This window comes from Suncus etruscus, chromosome 1, assembly GCF_024139225.1.
Source record: "Suncus etruscus isolate mSunEtr1 chromosome 1, mSunEtr1.pri.cur, whole genome shotgun sequence".
In the NCBI taxonomy this organism is placed as follows: domain Eukaryota; kingdom Metazoa; phylum Chordata; class Mammalia; order Eulipotyphla; family Soricidae; genus Suncus; species Suncus etruscus.
This window is the reverse complement of record NC_064848.1, coordinates 128,161,408-128,173,179: the sequence shown is the minus strand read 5'-3', so window position 1 is coordinate 128,173,179 and position 11,772 is coordinate 128,161,408.

Genomic DNA, 11,772 nt, shown 5'->3' with positions numbered 1-11,772 from the left:
CTTAGCATTCAGGCATTTAGAAATTGGTAAGTGATAATGAAAAACTATAAAAGCAAGAATTGTTACTTTTTATTGAATATCATAGGTATTAATCATTATGGTATCATAACAAAAAATATGCAGACCATAATGAAAAGTGCCAATCCTATTTACTACATTTTTATTATAGTGACTAAAATTTTAAGTAAATAATAGTCAATAGACAATTGTATTAATAAAATTAAAAATAAATTTCTTGCTGTCAATTACTCACTATGATGTTAAAAAACAGGAAAGCATAACAGTACATAGTCATCATAATCCTCCATATTTATCCAATAAATTTAAAATATATATCCCCACAAAGACCTATATAAGAAGAGTTCACTGACAGCTTTCATAAGGTCAGTTTCCAATGCATCTTAGACACCAGGGAGGTGATTAAACACACACATAACACAAAACAGCATTTAGTCATTAAAATGACCTTCCAATAGCCACGGAGATTGAATAGTGTGACGAGTGCTTGCTTTGCACATGACCAAATGTTCATCCACTTTGATCCACTGAACCTTGCCATTAGTGACCCCTGAGAATAAAGCCAGGAGTGAACCCTGAGCTCTGTAGCTATCTTCCAATTCCACAAAAAAGTAAAAAAAAAAAGAAAAAGAGAGAGAGAGAGAGAGAAAGAAATGGCTTTCAGTACAATCAACACAGAAATAGGTAATTTGTGGAACATCAAATTAATGGACTATTGTTTACTTTAAAAAGAAATTCATGGGCCCGGAGAGATAGCACAGCGGTGTTTGCCTTGCAAGCAGCCGATCCAGGACCAAAGGTGGTTGGTTCGAATCCCGGTGTCCCATATGGTCCCCTGTGCCTGCCAGGAGCTATTTCTGAGCAGACAGCCAGGAGTAACCCCTGAGCACCGCCGGGTTTGACCCAAAAACCAAAAAAAAAAAAAAAAAAAAAAAAGAAATTCATTATCAAATCACACAATATTATGGTTGAATATTAGTTATTGTTGATGATTAATTCAGTTTAAAAGAGCTATTTATTTTCTGTATGATTCAATCTCAATGAGTTTCTAGAAAAAAGAAAAGTATATAGTCTGGCAAAAGATGAGTTATTTTCAAAGTTATGAAGTTATGAAGTGCTACATGATTAGAAAACATGAGGCACAGATCTTGTGGGGCAAAAATATGAGTAAGTACTTTTATATAATTTTGTCCTGATAGATGTTCTACATAATGCATTTTTTAAGATTCTCATAATTTCATAGCTCAGAGTTGCAAAGCAATGCCATGTATGTAATTTTTAACAATCATCTAAAATCTAAGGAAGCACAGAATGGAATATAGAATGTGAAATGAATCTTGCACAGTTAAAATTTTTATAGAAGCTCACAGGAATTAAGTAAGAATCATCTTGAAATAAGTAAGTTTGTTAGTTTGGGAGTGAAAGAGAATTTAACAGAATATCCTGGGTAAAATCACAGTCAAAAAGTAAGAAAAGGTGAAAATAAATAGCATTCTTATATTAAAAACAATGGTAGATAACTGAAAAACAAAATGGCACAATTGTGTAAAATTAGAGTTTGCTAGTAGATCATAGCACAAAGTACAAAATAAATATCAGCTTATAGAAATAAAAATCGAATACAAATAATCAGCTAGATAATTGAATATTTTGCAAAATTATTTCTAATAAACATATAGATTCTTTCATTTGAAGGACATGAAATAGAATACCTTTATTTTAAATTTAAATTTTTTATAGTGAATTCCTTACAAATTCAGTATTGACAGTGGGATTTATTTAAACATTTAGTGGCAGAAAAATCAGACTAGTTTGGCATCAATTGTGCAACTCTTTATAGTAATATAACTGACTAATATGATGGGAATTGAAGCTTATCTGTGGTCATAAAGTTTAAGTGAGTTTGTGATCTTCCTTACTTATGAAGATAAGCATAAGTATCAACATATATATATATTTATATGTAGCACCAAATTAGACACATTTCAATTTAAAATGAGCATACAACATAAATTGTAAATCCCTCAAGATTCAATTTTCAATAAGAAAATACATAAAATATTTTCATTTATCTTTTAAATTATTTTGGGGGGACCTTGCTTCTGAAATTTAGGGTCTGATATTAGTTTATTTCATGATTTCTTTTTAATGGTTGCTGTGAGTCTTAGTAGAGAAAAAGCAGAGAAAATTTTAATTCTGACTTCATTCAGCTTGTCAGTAAAAAGTGCCTATCTGAACAAAGGACTTTTTTTTTTTTTTTTTTTGCCTGTCTGGCCTTTAAAGCAAGGAGAAAGATGATCGTGAATTTATTGAGGTTTTATTTCTACAACAATAAGCTAAAAAAAATTAAGGACATTAAGGAAATTTAATCTTTGAGGGCACAGTTGAAACAGTGACTTCCTCCTTTGTGATATTCTGGGGGCTTCAACTATTTCAATTTATTCATACTTGAAAGAGGGAAAACGTCTGCACTTGTTCTTCCTGTTCAACTCCAGTGAGCTCTGAGGTCTCATTGTCACATTTCAAGATTAGCACATTGACCTCCTGGGATCAGAAGCTGCTCTCTCAGGAGATGTAGATGAGTTGAATTTGAAAAGAAAAATAGATACAGTATATTTGATCTATCACTTTCAGAGAATCCTTTTATTGCACCCTCAGCATTCCACAGATTAGAAAGCAAACAAAAATCTTATCTATGAGCCTGATAATAATTATAAGCTAAGTACTAAAATTAAGGTGGAAGACCAGACAATAATTAGAACAGAAAAGCCTCAATTTAGAATGCTAACCATGTAGCTTTTTAAAATTTCCTTCAGGCACTTAGATATTTAAGACTGTGGCTACTTGACTAAATATTCCAATTGAATCCCTTCGAAGTAGCTCAGTTTAAATTACTAAATTTTTAGCTCATGTTTAATTATATAAATATCATTGTTTATATAACAAGTTAATTATTGCTTAATTTGAAAAGGGAGAGTTTTTTAGTTACTTAGTACTTAAAATGTTTGGTGAAATGGTTACAATAGTATATATGCATAATTATATATATATGATTTTCTTTGCAATTTTAATATTTACAAATATTCTCTGAATATATATATGTCTAATGTAAAGTAGGATAGAAAAGTTAGTTTGATCAAATCTTCAATACTTAACACTTTTGAAGCTATAAGTAAATTTACATCATGTATTTATCATAATACTTCAAATATATTTCTGGTCATATAGTTTTGTTTAATTTGGAAGGACATATCCATTCATGCACAGTGGCTCCTCTATTTTTAGCTTTGGATTTACTACTGGCATTGTGAGGGAAACAATATGGAATGCCAGAGAACAAATCCAGGCCAGTCATTTGCAAGGCAATCACCTTACCTGCTGTATTATAGCTCTGGCCTTCATATAATTTTTTGTTTGTTTATTTGATTTTTGAAGCCACACCCAGTGCTCCTGGTTTACTCATGGCTTTGCACTCAAAAAATACTCATGGCAAGCTTGGGGGATCATGGGGAAGCCGGAGATAGATCACAGGCCTGTAGTATGCAAGGCAAATTCCCTACCTGCTGGCTATCATTCCAGCCTTCCTATTTAATTGTATTGAGGTAACTTTAATCTACAAAATTTGTGTACACTGTGTACAATATCATAGCACTCATATCCTTTCACTATAATTGATTGGGTTCCCTCCACCTAGTCAGCAAACTGTTCTCATGGTTTTGTGGTCAAAGTTTAAGGTTTTTTTTTTCTTAGACATTTTCTATTATATTACTTTACATTTTATATGTCACATATGAATGAGATGATCTGATATATTCTTCTTTTTCTCCTTTATTATTATTATTAATTTATGATACATTCTCCAGATCAATCTATTTGTAAAATAAGACAAAATTGCATCTTTCTAATAGTTGAGTCAAAATTCATTGTGTTTATATAACACATCACCTTTATCAATGCATATGTCTAGGCCACTTAAATGATTTCTAAATTTTGGCTATTGGAAATATTACAATGGACACAGGTGAAAATATATTTCATACATTATCAGTTTTTATTTTCTAATGGTTCCTAGCAATGGAATAGTTAGATGTTATTACTTTATATTTTTAATATTTTTTTGCAAATGAATTCTCAAGTTGAAAAGATTCAGACCAGTAGTCCATGATCCCTAACACAATGATTTACCAAGCTGATCATATACAGTTATTTCAGGCAATAAATGTTTTAGCTCCAGTGGCTCCACCTGTATTAACTTTCCTCCACCCATGTCCCCAGTTTCCACTAACCATCCTTCCCAACATGCCTCCTTACTGATACTTCTTTCCTTGTCAGTATTACTGAATAGTGTCTATGGAAAAATCTTTCTGTATAAAAGTCAGTTAGCTATTAACTATAGTATTTATTTCTTATCCTCATCCCAGAAAATTATGGAATTACTGGGGGTTGCTAAGATAGTATAGAAAACAGGATATTTGTATTGCATGTAATTGATCTGGGTTAAATTCACAAACCTTTTATGCCTTAAGACCACCAAGGGGTGATCCATGAGTGATCCCTGAAAAGTGCTGAGAATGATATATTTAAGTCAAAAATAGATGAATATGGGGCCAGAGAGATAGCATGGAGGTAAGGTGTTTGCCTTGTATGCAGAAGAACAGTGGTTCGAATCCTGCCATCCCATATGGTCCCCAGAGTCTGCCAGGAGCGATTTTTGAGCTTAGAGCCAGGAGTAACCCCTGAGCGCTGCCGGGTGTGAACCCCCCCCCCAAAAAAAATAGATGAATACTAATAAAATCTAATATTAATATAATTCTATATCAGACTTTTAATATATACATGGGAATATTATTAAAATAACTATACGAAATGTACACATTTAATATTTCCATCTTTTATTCTTTAAACAGATATTAATGTTTCTGTTGATTAATCAGTTCTGCTTACTAATATACAACCTATCAAGTAAGATTCAGCTCCACTCTTGGGTTTTAATACCTTATTATTAATCTGGAAATGATATGATTAGGCAAGTTGAAAAGATGACTACATATGAGGGGTCAATATGTTTTAGATAAGGCTGCACTGGGGACCTAGAGATATACCTGGTAGAACTAAATTTTTGAGCATAAAACTCACATTTCTCTACATGTGACTCTGAACTCTGAAAATTTTTGCTGTTTTATGAAAATTTTATGAACTTAGTATATTCCTGAAATCAAATTTGTTAAAAATAAAAAGCACAATAAAAAATAAGTTCCCTAAAATTAATGTTGGAGATGCTTATCTTTATCTTAATTTAATAGTCTTTCAAAATTTCCAAATTATTATATTGTCATCCATATAAAACAAAAACATTCTATGAGTAAACCTCCCCTCTTTCCTATCCTTCCTCTTTTCATTTTTTTCCTTAACTTTCTTCCTTTCTTTTTTCTTTTCTTTTTCTTTTTTTTTGGGGGGGGGCACACCCATTTGATGCTCAGGGTTTACTCCTGGCTACACGCTCAGAAATCGCCCCTGGCATGGGGACCATATGGGACGCTGGGGGATCACACCGCGGTCCTTCCTTGGCTAGCGCTTGCAAGGCAGACACCTTACCTCTAGTGCCACCTCGCCGGCCCCTCTTTTCTATTTTCTATCTTCCTTTTTCATTTCTTTTTCCCTTCGTTTTCTTCCCTTTCTTCAAATTTCCTATCCTTTCCCTTAGTATTTTCTTTCTTTAAAGCTCAATTTTCCATATTCTGTTTCCTTATATGACTTTATATTTCAAAATAATAAGAAATATAGGCAGATAGTTTAAATCTATTTCAGATTTTTCTGAAAATTTTCTATATTTAAAAATAGAAATCTCTAACACTGACTTTTCAGTTGTAGAATTACTTGCATTTTTTCTTCTACCACTTCTGGTTTTTTTCAGAACTTTTCAAAGCAGAATACACAGAATGTGTGATTTTAGGCTTTAGATATAATCAATTTACATATGTAAAAATTCAATAAAATTAATAAATTCTTTGTTGGTTATCAAGTACTTGTGGATTTCAACCCACTTGGAAGTCCTGCCCAGCCCAAAAAATAAAATACAAAAATGAAATACTGGAAAACATTTAATGAACCTTTATTTTTATCATCAATTTGTCTGTATAGTTATATGTTATATATAATTATATGTATATATAACTATATATAGATATATAAATATAGATATATTTATATTTAAACATACATTTAACTTTATATATTTACATATATGTCATTATATGCATATACATAATTATAAAATATATGCCCTTGTATATATTTAACTGTGGTGTACCCCAAGACCCGCCCATATCTGGGAGGAGTTTTGGGAACCGGATAATAGGTGTAACTACCTGCAAGACCTCCCATTGCTGGGAGGGGTCTGGAAAAGGATAGATAAACCTCTGAGCCAGGGGACTCGGCCCCTTTTGCCGTTTCTCTTTTGGCCCGGCTTGGTTTCCTGGCTTTTGGATCTTTGGGCCGCATGGAGCCCAAAGGGAAGATGGCTAACAGGAGATAAGATGCAGGGCTAGCAAAATATTGCTGAATGCTTGAATGGTTGACATAGGCCACACACCTGTGGTGGCAAGGGCATGAATAAAGATGATTCTTCCTGATGGCTGCGTGTGAGTGAGTAATTTCACCTGGGCCTGGAACTCGCCGGCTGCATGGAGGTTGCAGAGCCATGTGGGCTGGATGGCATCATCCACCATCCAGCCCCATCGTTAATTATTTAATTCAACATTTAACATAGCATAATTTAATTGCTATATTGGATAACAGTTTATAGTAGTATAGGTTTCTTTAATCTGTATCAACATATTCATGACATAATATAATGCACATATATGTTTTTACCTACTTATCGATATCTACACCAGTAAATATATCATATATTTGTGATATGTCATTTAGTCAAATTGTCCTCTCAAAGATAAATTTTGTTTTTATAATGCAGGTGCATGTATTTATTAAAAGATCCATTTGAAGTACAATCAATTTCTAATAATTATTGTGTTCTTTAATAAGTAATATGTCCTATGTTGACTTAAAAGTTATCATTGTTCTTTTAATTTGAAGAAGTTTTGCTTCCAATGTGATAAATGTATGCTTTTAATTTCTAAATTGCATTTACCACATTTGCAGGACCACTTTTTAGTACTTTTTAGAGTAATCATTTGACCTTTATAGTAGGGACTACACAGGGATTTAAAAATTTAAAAGTCAGAAAAATTTCCAAACTAGTTTATTAAAATTATTGGCAGGAAAGAATTCAACCGTGTATCTGTTTATTTGAGTTAGTTATCTGGAATGAGTCATTTTCATACTCATTTTGAAAATGTGCAGTATTTGTTGACTTTATTTTCCAAACTATTTTCTCTCAGTTAACTCTGGCTGTAGCTACTTTTATGTTTGTGTTTAGTTAATTTTTTGCTCTTTTTTGTTTGTTTGTTTGTTTTTTGGTCACACCCACAGCACTCATGGATTACTCCTGGCTCTATGCTCAGAAATCATTCCTGGCAGGCTTGGGGGGACCATATGGGATGCTAGGATTCAAACCACTGTCCTGCATGCAAGGCAAATGCCCTATCTCCATGCTATCTTTCCAGTCCCAGCTCTTTTTTATAATAATAAAAACAGAATTTTTCCCTTTTATGAAAGAATGAGAGGGAGAGAATTTAAAATGAGTGAGGAGAGAGAGGAGAAAGAAAGAGGATTGAATATTTCAGGAAGAGCTTATGCCTAGCTTTGGTGCTTCTGTACCAACAAGTCATTAAGATAAACAAACTGCAGGAAAAAAGGTGATCGTTCTCATATGTTGCATATAATTTAACTTGAAGGTAGTGGAGATAGACTGAAAGAAGAATCCAGGTATTCTCAGAAATGCTTTAAAAGTCATCATGCTACTGAAAGTCACTGAAATCTACTATAACACACTTTCATTCTTTATTTTTTTATATTTCTATTACATTTTGAATAGCAAGCTTTCATTTCTCCATGTTGGAGTACAAGTTGTACAATATAGTGTTATGATGAAAATATATGAGTACATACAAAAATGTTCAGTGGCATTGGGGATTGAGAAGCTTGCACTACAGTTTCACATAAGATCTAAGAAATATATAGAATATTTCAAAAACATAAAAAAATACCCAAGAAAACCAAACACAGTGAAATAGAGGTGACAAAATCTAATGGGGGATATTCTCATAATGAAGATCCTGATTGGAAAAAAGTGATGAATTCTCAGAATAAACTGGGTATTGAGAATAAGGAAAATACTGTGAATGAATAATACCTGAAAACTGCCAATATTAGGTAATAATTTAGGTCCTGACTCCAGGAGGTTTTTTATTCTTTCATATATATATTGTTATATATATAATTTTCCCTACTCTGTAAACATTCATTATTTTAAGTTATATGTAAATTAAAATGAACTTAAATATTCTTTGTATAATGAAGTATTTGCCATCTAATATGAGAGTATTAATATAAATATTTTATTTTTATGGTTTAAGGCAAGATATTTCTCCAAAAGGAACTCCTTACTGAGCTATGTAAAACCACCTTAGGAAAACACTTGGAAAGACAAAATATTTCACTAAACTATGTCTTTACAGTAGGCTGTATATTATCAGACATATACATTTCCAAATACAAGGACTTTTTTGTCTTTGTATGCAAATAAAAAAGCCCGAGGTTAGAAATTCACTGCTAAGAGTTACACTCACAGGTAATCTCATATTTTATTCTCCTACCAGCTTTAAGTTATAATGGCACTGAACAAATGCTTGGCAGTTTGGAGTACATTGTCTATTGTTCCTGAAGTACCATCTGGTGCAGAAATCTTGACTGCAGAAAGTGCTTTAATGACCATCCTGACTGACGTTTATAAAAGATGCGTCTCCGCTACTCTTGCAAGATCTATGAGTAATTCTAACTCAGACAGATGACAGTCACAAATCTCAACAGAGTGTTTGACTGTTTCAAACTCCCCAGACTTTTTAAGATTTTAAAATTTAGCAAAAGGAAGCATACTGGTAAATAGTGTTAGAACATATCCTCATACATAATGAAATATTCAATAAACAAAAAAATGACACATTGCTGAGAGCTGATTTCTGGTTCTGAGGAGCACAAACAACACGACTTTTTTTTTTTGCAAGAAAGTAAAAGGAACTATTCATTTACTCATATTTAATGCACAGGCAAGCATTTCTCTGAACATCCTCAAATAATATTTCTAGCACAAATTCTATATGTGAATCAAAACATTAGTGAATACAAAAGTAGAAAACAAACTAAAATCAATGCAGGGGAGGGAAGAGACAAAAAACACTAAATAATCCTTTTTATAATCTAGTTTTTGTCTATTTCTTTGTTTTGGGGTGGATATTGAAGTAGTTGTCCATCTTTTTTATTTACATATTTACTTTTTCTTTCTTCTTTTCTCTTCCTTTTTGCACCTTGTCATATTTCCTATCTCCGAACCATGCAACTATGTGGTGCATATTTTTATTGCTGCAGTACTCACTGGATATCTTATTTGATTCCTCTTTTTGAACTGTTGTGGTGTTTCACCTTCTTTTTTCCCCTTCGTCCTTCAAACCAAGGATGAGAGCCTCTAGATTGACTCTGCTCATAGTTGGTGTAGTCGACTTTACCCCATTATATTACTTTTCTCTTCCTCAAACAAAACCACATAACTTGAACATTCTAGTCCCGCCTCCCAATTAGAGGGGGCAGTAATGGAGGCACCAAGACCAAACAGTTGTAAGACCACTAAGTAATAAACTAGACACAGAATGGACCACACATTCTAGCAGCCCCTGGGGGGAGAGTGGAGAATATGGGAGACAAGATGGGAGCGGATATGGGGGGACAATTCGGTGGTGGGAATTCCCCTGATTCAATGTAAATATGTACCTGGAATATTACTGTGAACAATATATAAGCCACTATAATTAAAATAAAAATTGTATTAAAAAATAAAGGATGAACAATAGCACAGACACATAGTGAAATTATAGTAACAGATAAATTATACTGGGAACTACTAATTGTTATTTCACTAGTTCTTACTCTATATCCCCAGTCTAGAGTCCTCAGAAAAATTTCCTAAAAACTATATCTTATAAATGATTATCCATTTTTCATAATGCACTTCCCATAGAGTAAACTACTTTATATGTTTAGAAGCCAAACTTAAGCACAGCTAAATAAGCACATCATCCATATTTATAAAACTATTTTCTGACATTATAACTGCTAGAAATGAAAGAAAAAAAACTTTTTTACCTACTTGTATTCACAAATATATATACTGTATTGCAGAATAAAACTGCATTTAAATATTTATAGTAATAATTTTAAATTAGAATGCAGAAACTAGTGTTTAGGATGTAAATAGCCTCTTATATTTGTAGATAATATTACTGATACTCTATTGTCTATAAGTGGGTCTTGTATATGCATGCATCAGATTCTGAAAAGATTTAGAAGACATGGATCTTGCCTCAAGGAACATGCAGTTTGAGAGCTATGCAGTCTGCATACTTTATAGTAATATATGATAGGTGGATATATTCTAGCAACGTGTATCAGGTGAATATATTAAATCACCCTTCTTTCCTGGATGCTTCTCACTAAGACCAATATATATAGCTTTGCACACATCAAAATAGGAATAAGAGTAGAGAAGAAGTTCTGTCATTAGAGAAAATGGTTTTCCGATGTTCAACATATCTCATTCCTCATTGTCCTAATTATATTTATGATATATTCCAAACAAAGACACAACAATGTTCATGTTTTCAAGAAGACTAAACTCAACTCAATTTACAGGAAATAAAACTTCAAACTGTACTATACATATTGCTGCTACTATTTCAATTAGAAATATCAGCAGTCACAAAAAAGTCTTATGTATACAGCAGCCTCTTGAATACTCTTGCAGCCTCTTAAATACTCTTTCAGCTAACCTAAATTTCCTATCATTGTAATAGTTGAAACTTGAGAATGATTGACCTCACCACACCATATCTTACTCATCATAGTTTCCAGAGCTATTTGGTATGATCCTAAAACTATAGACACCATGTCTTATAAACATAAACAATATTTGAAATATTGAACTGAGTATATGGGATGGTTGTGCATCATGATGGAACCCAATAGGAAGATAGATTAGAAGTTGTACAAATACATTTTGTAAAAAGCCCTCATACATCATATACTGTATAAGAATTTAAGACAAGTCTTATTTTTAAAATGTGAGTATAAATTTATATTTTAATATATAATTACAAGACTATAAACATATAAGACATATTTTTGAGAAGAATAATTAAATATAATTATATTATCAGATAAAACTAGGTTTTATCTTTTAATTTTTAAATATCTATATTCTCAGAAAATTTTGTTTGTTTTTGGGGACACATCCTGTGACGCTCAGGGGTTTCTCCTGGCTATGCACTTAGAAATTGCTCCTGGTTTGGGGGACAATATGGGACGCCAGGGCTTCAAACCGTGGTCCATCCCAGGCTAGCTCTGGCAAGGCAGATGCCTTACCACTTACACCACAGCTCTGGCCCCATATATTTCTCAAAAAATATTTTTTTTGGTTTTTGGGTCACACCCGGCAGCGCTCAGGGGTGACTCCTAATTCTTTGCTCAGAAATCGCTTCTGGCAGGCTTGAGGGACCATATGGGATGCCGGGATTGGAATCACTG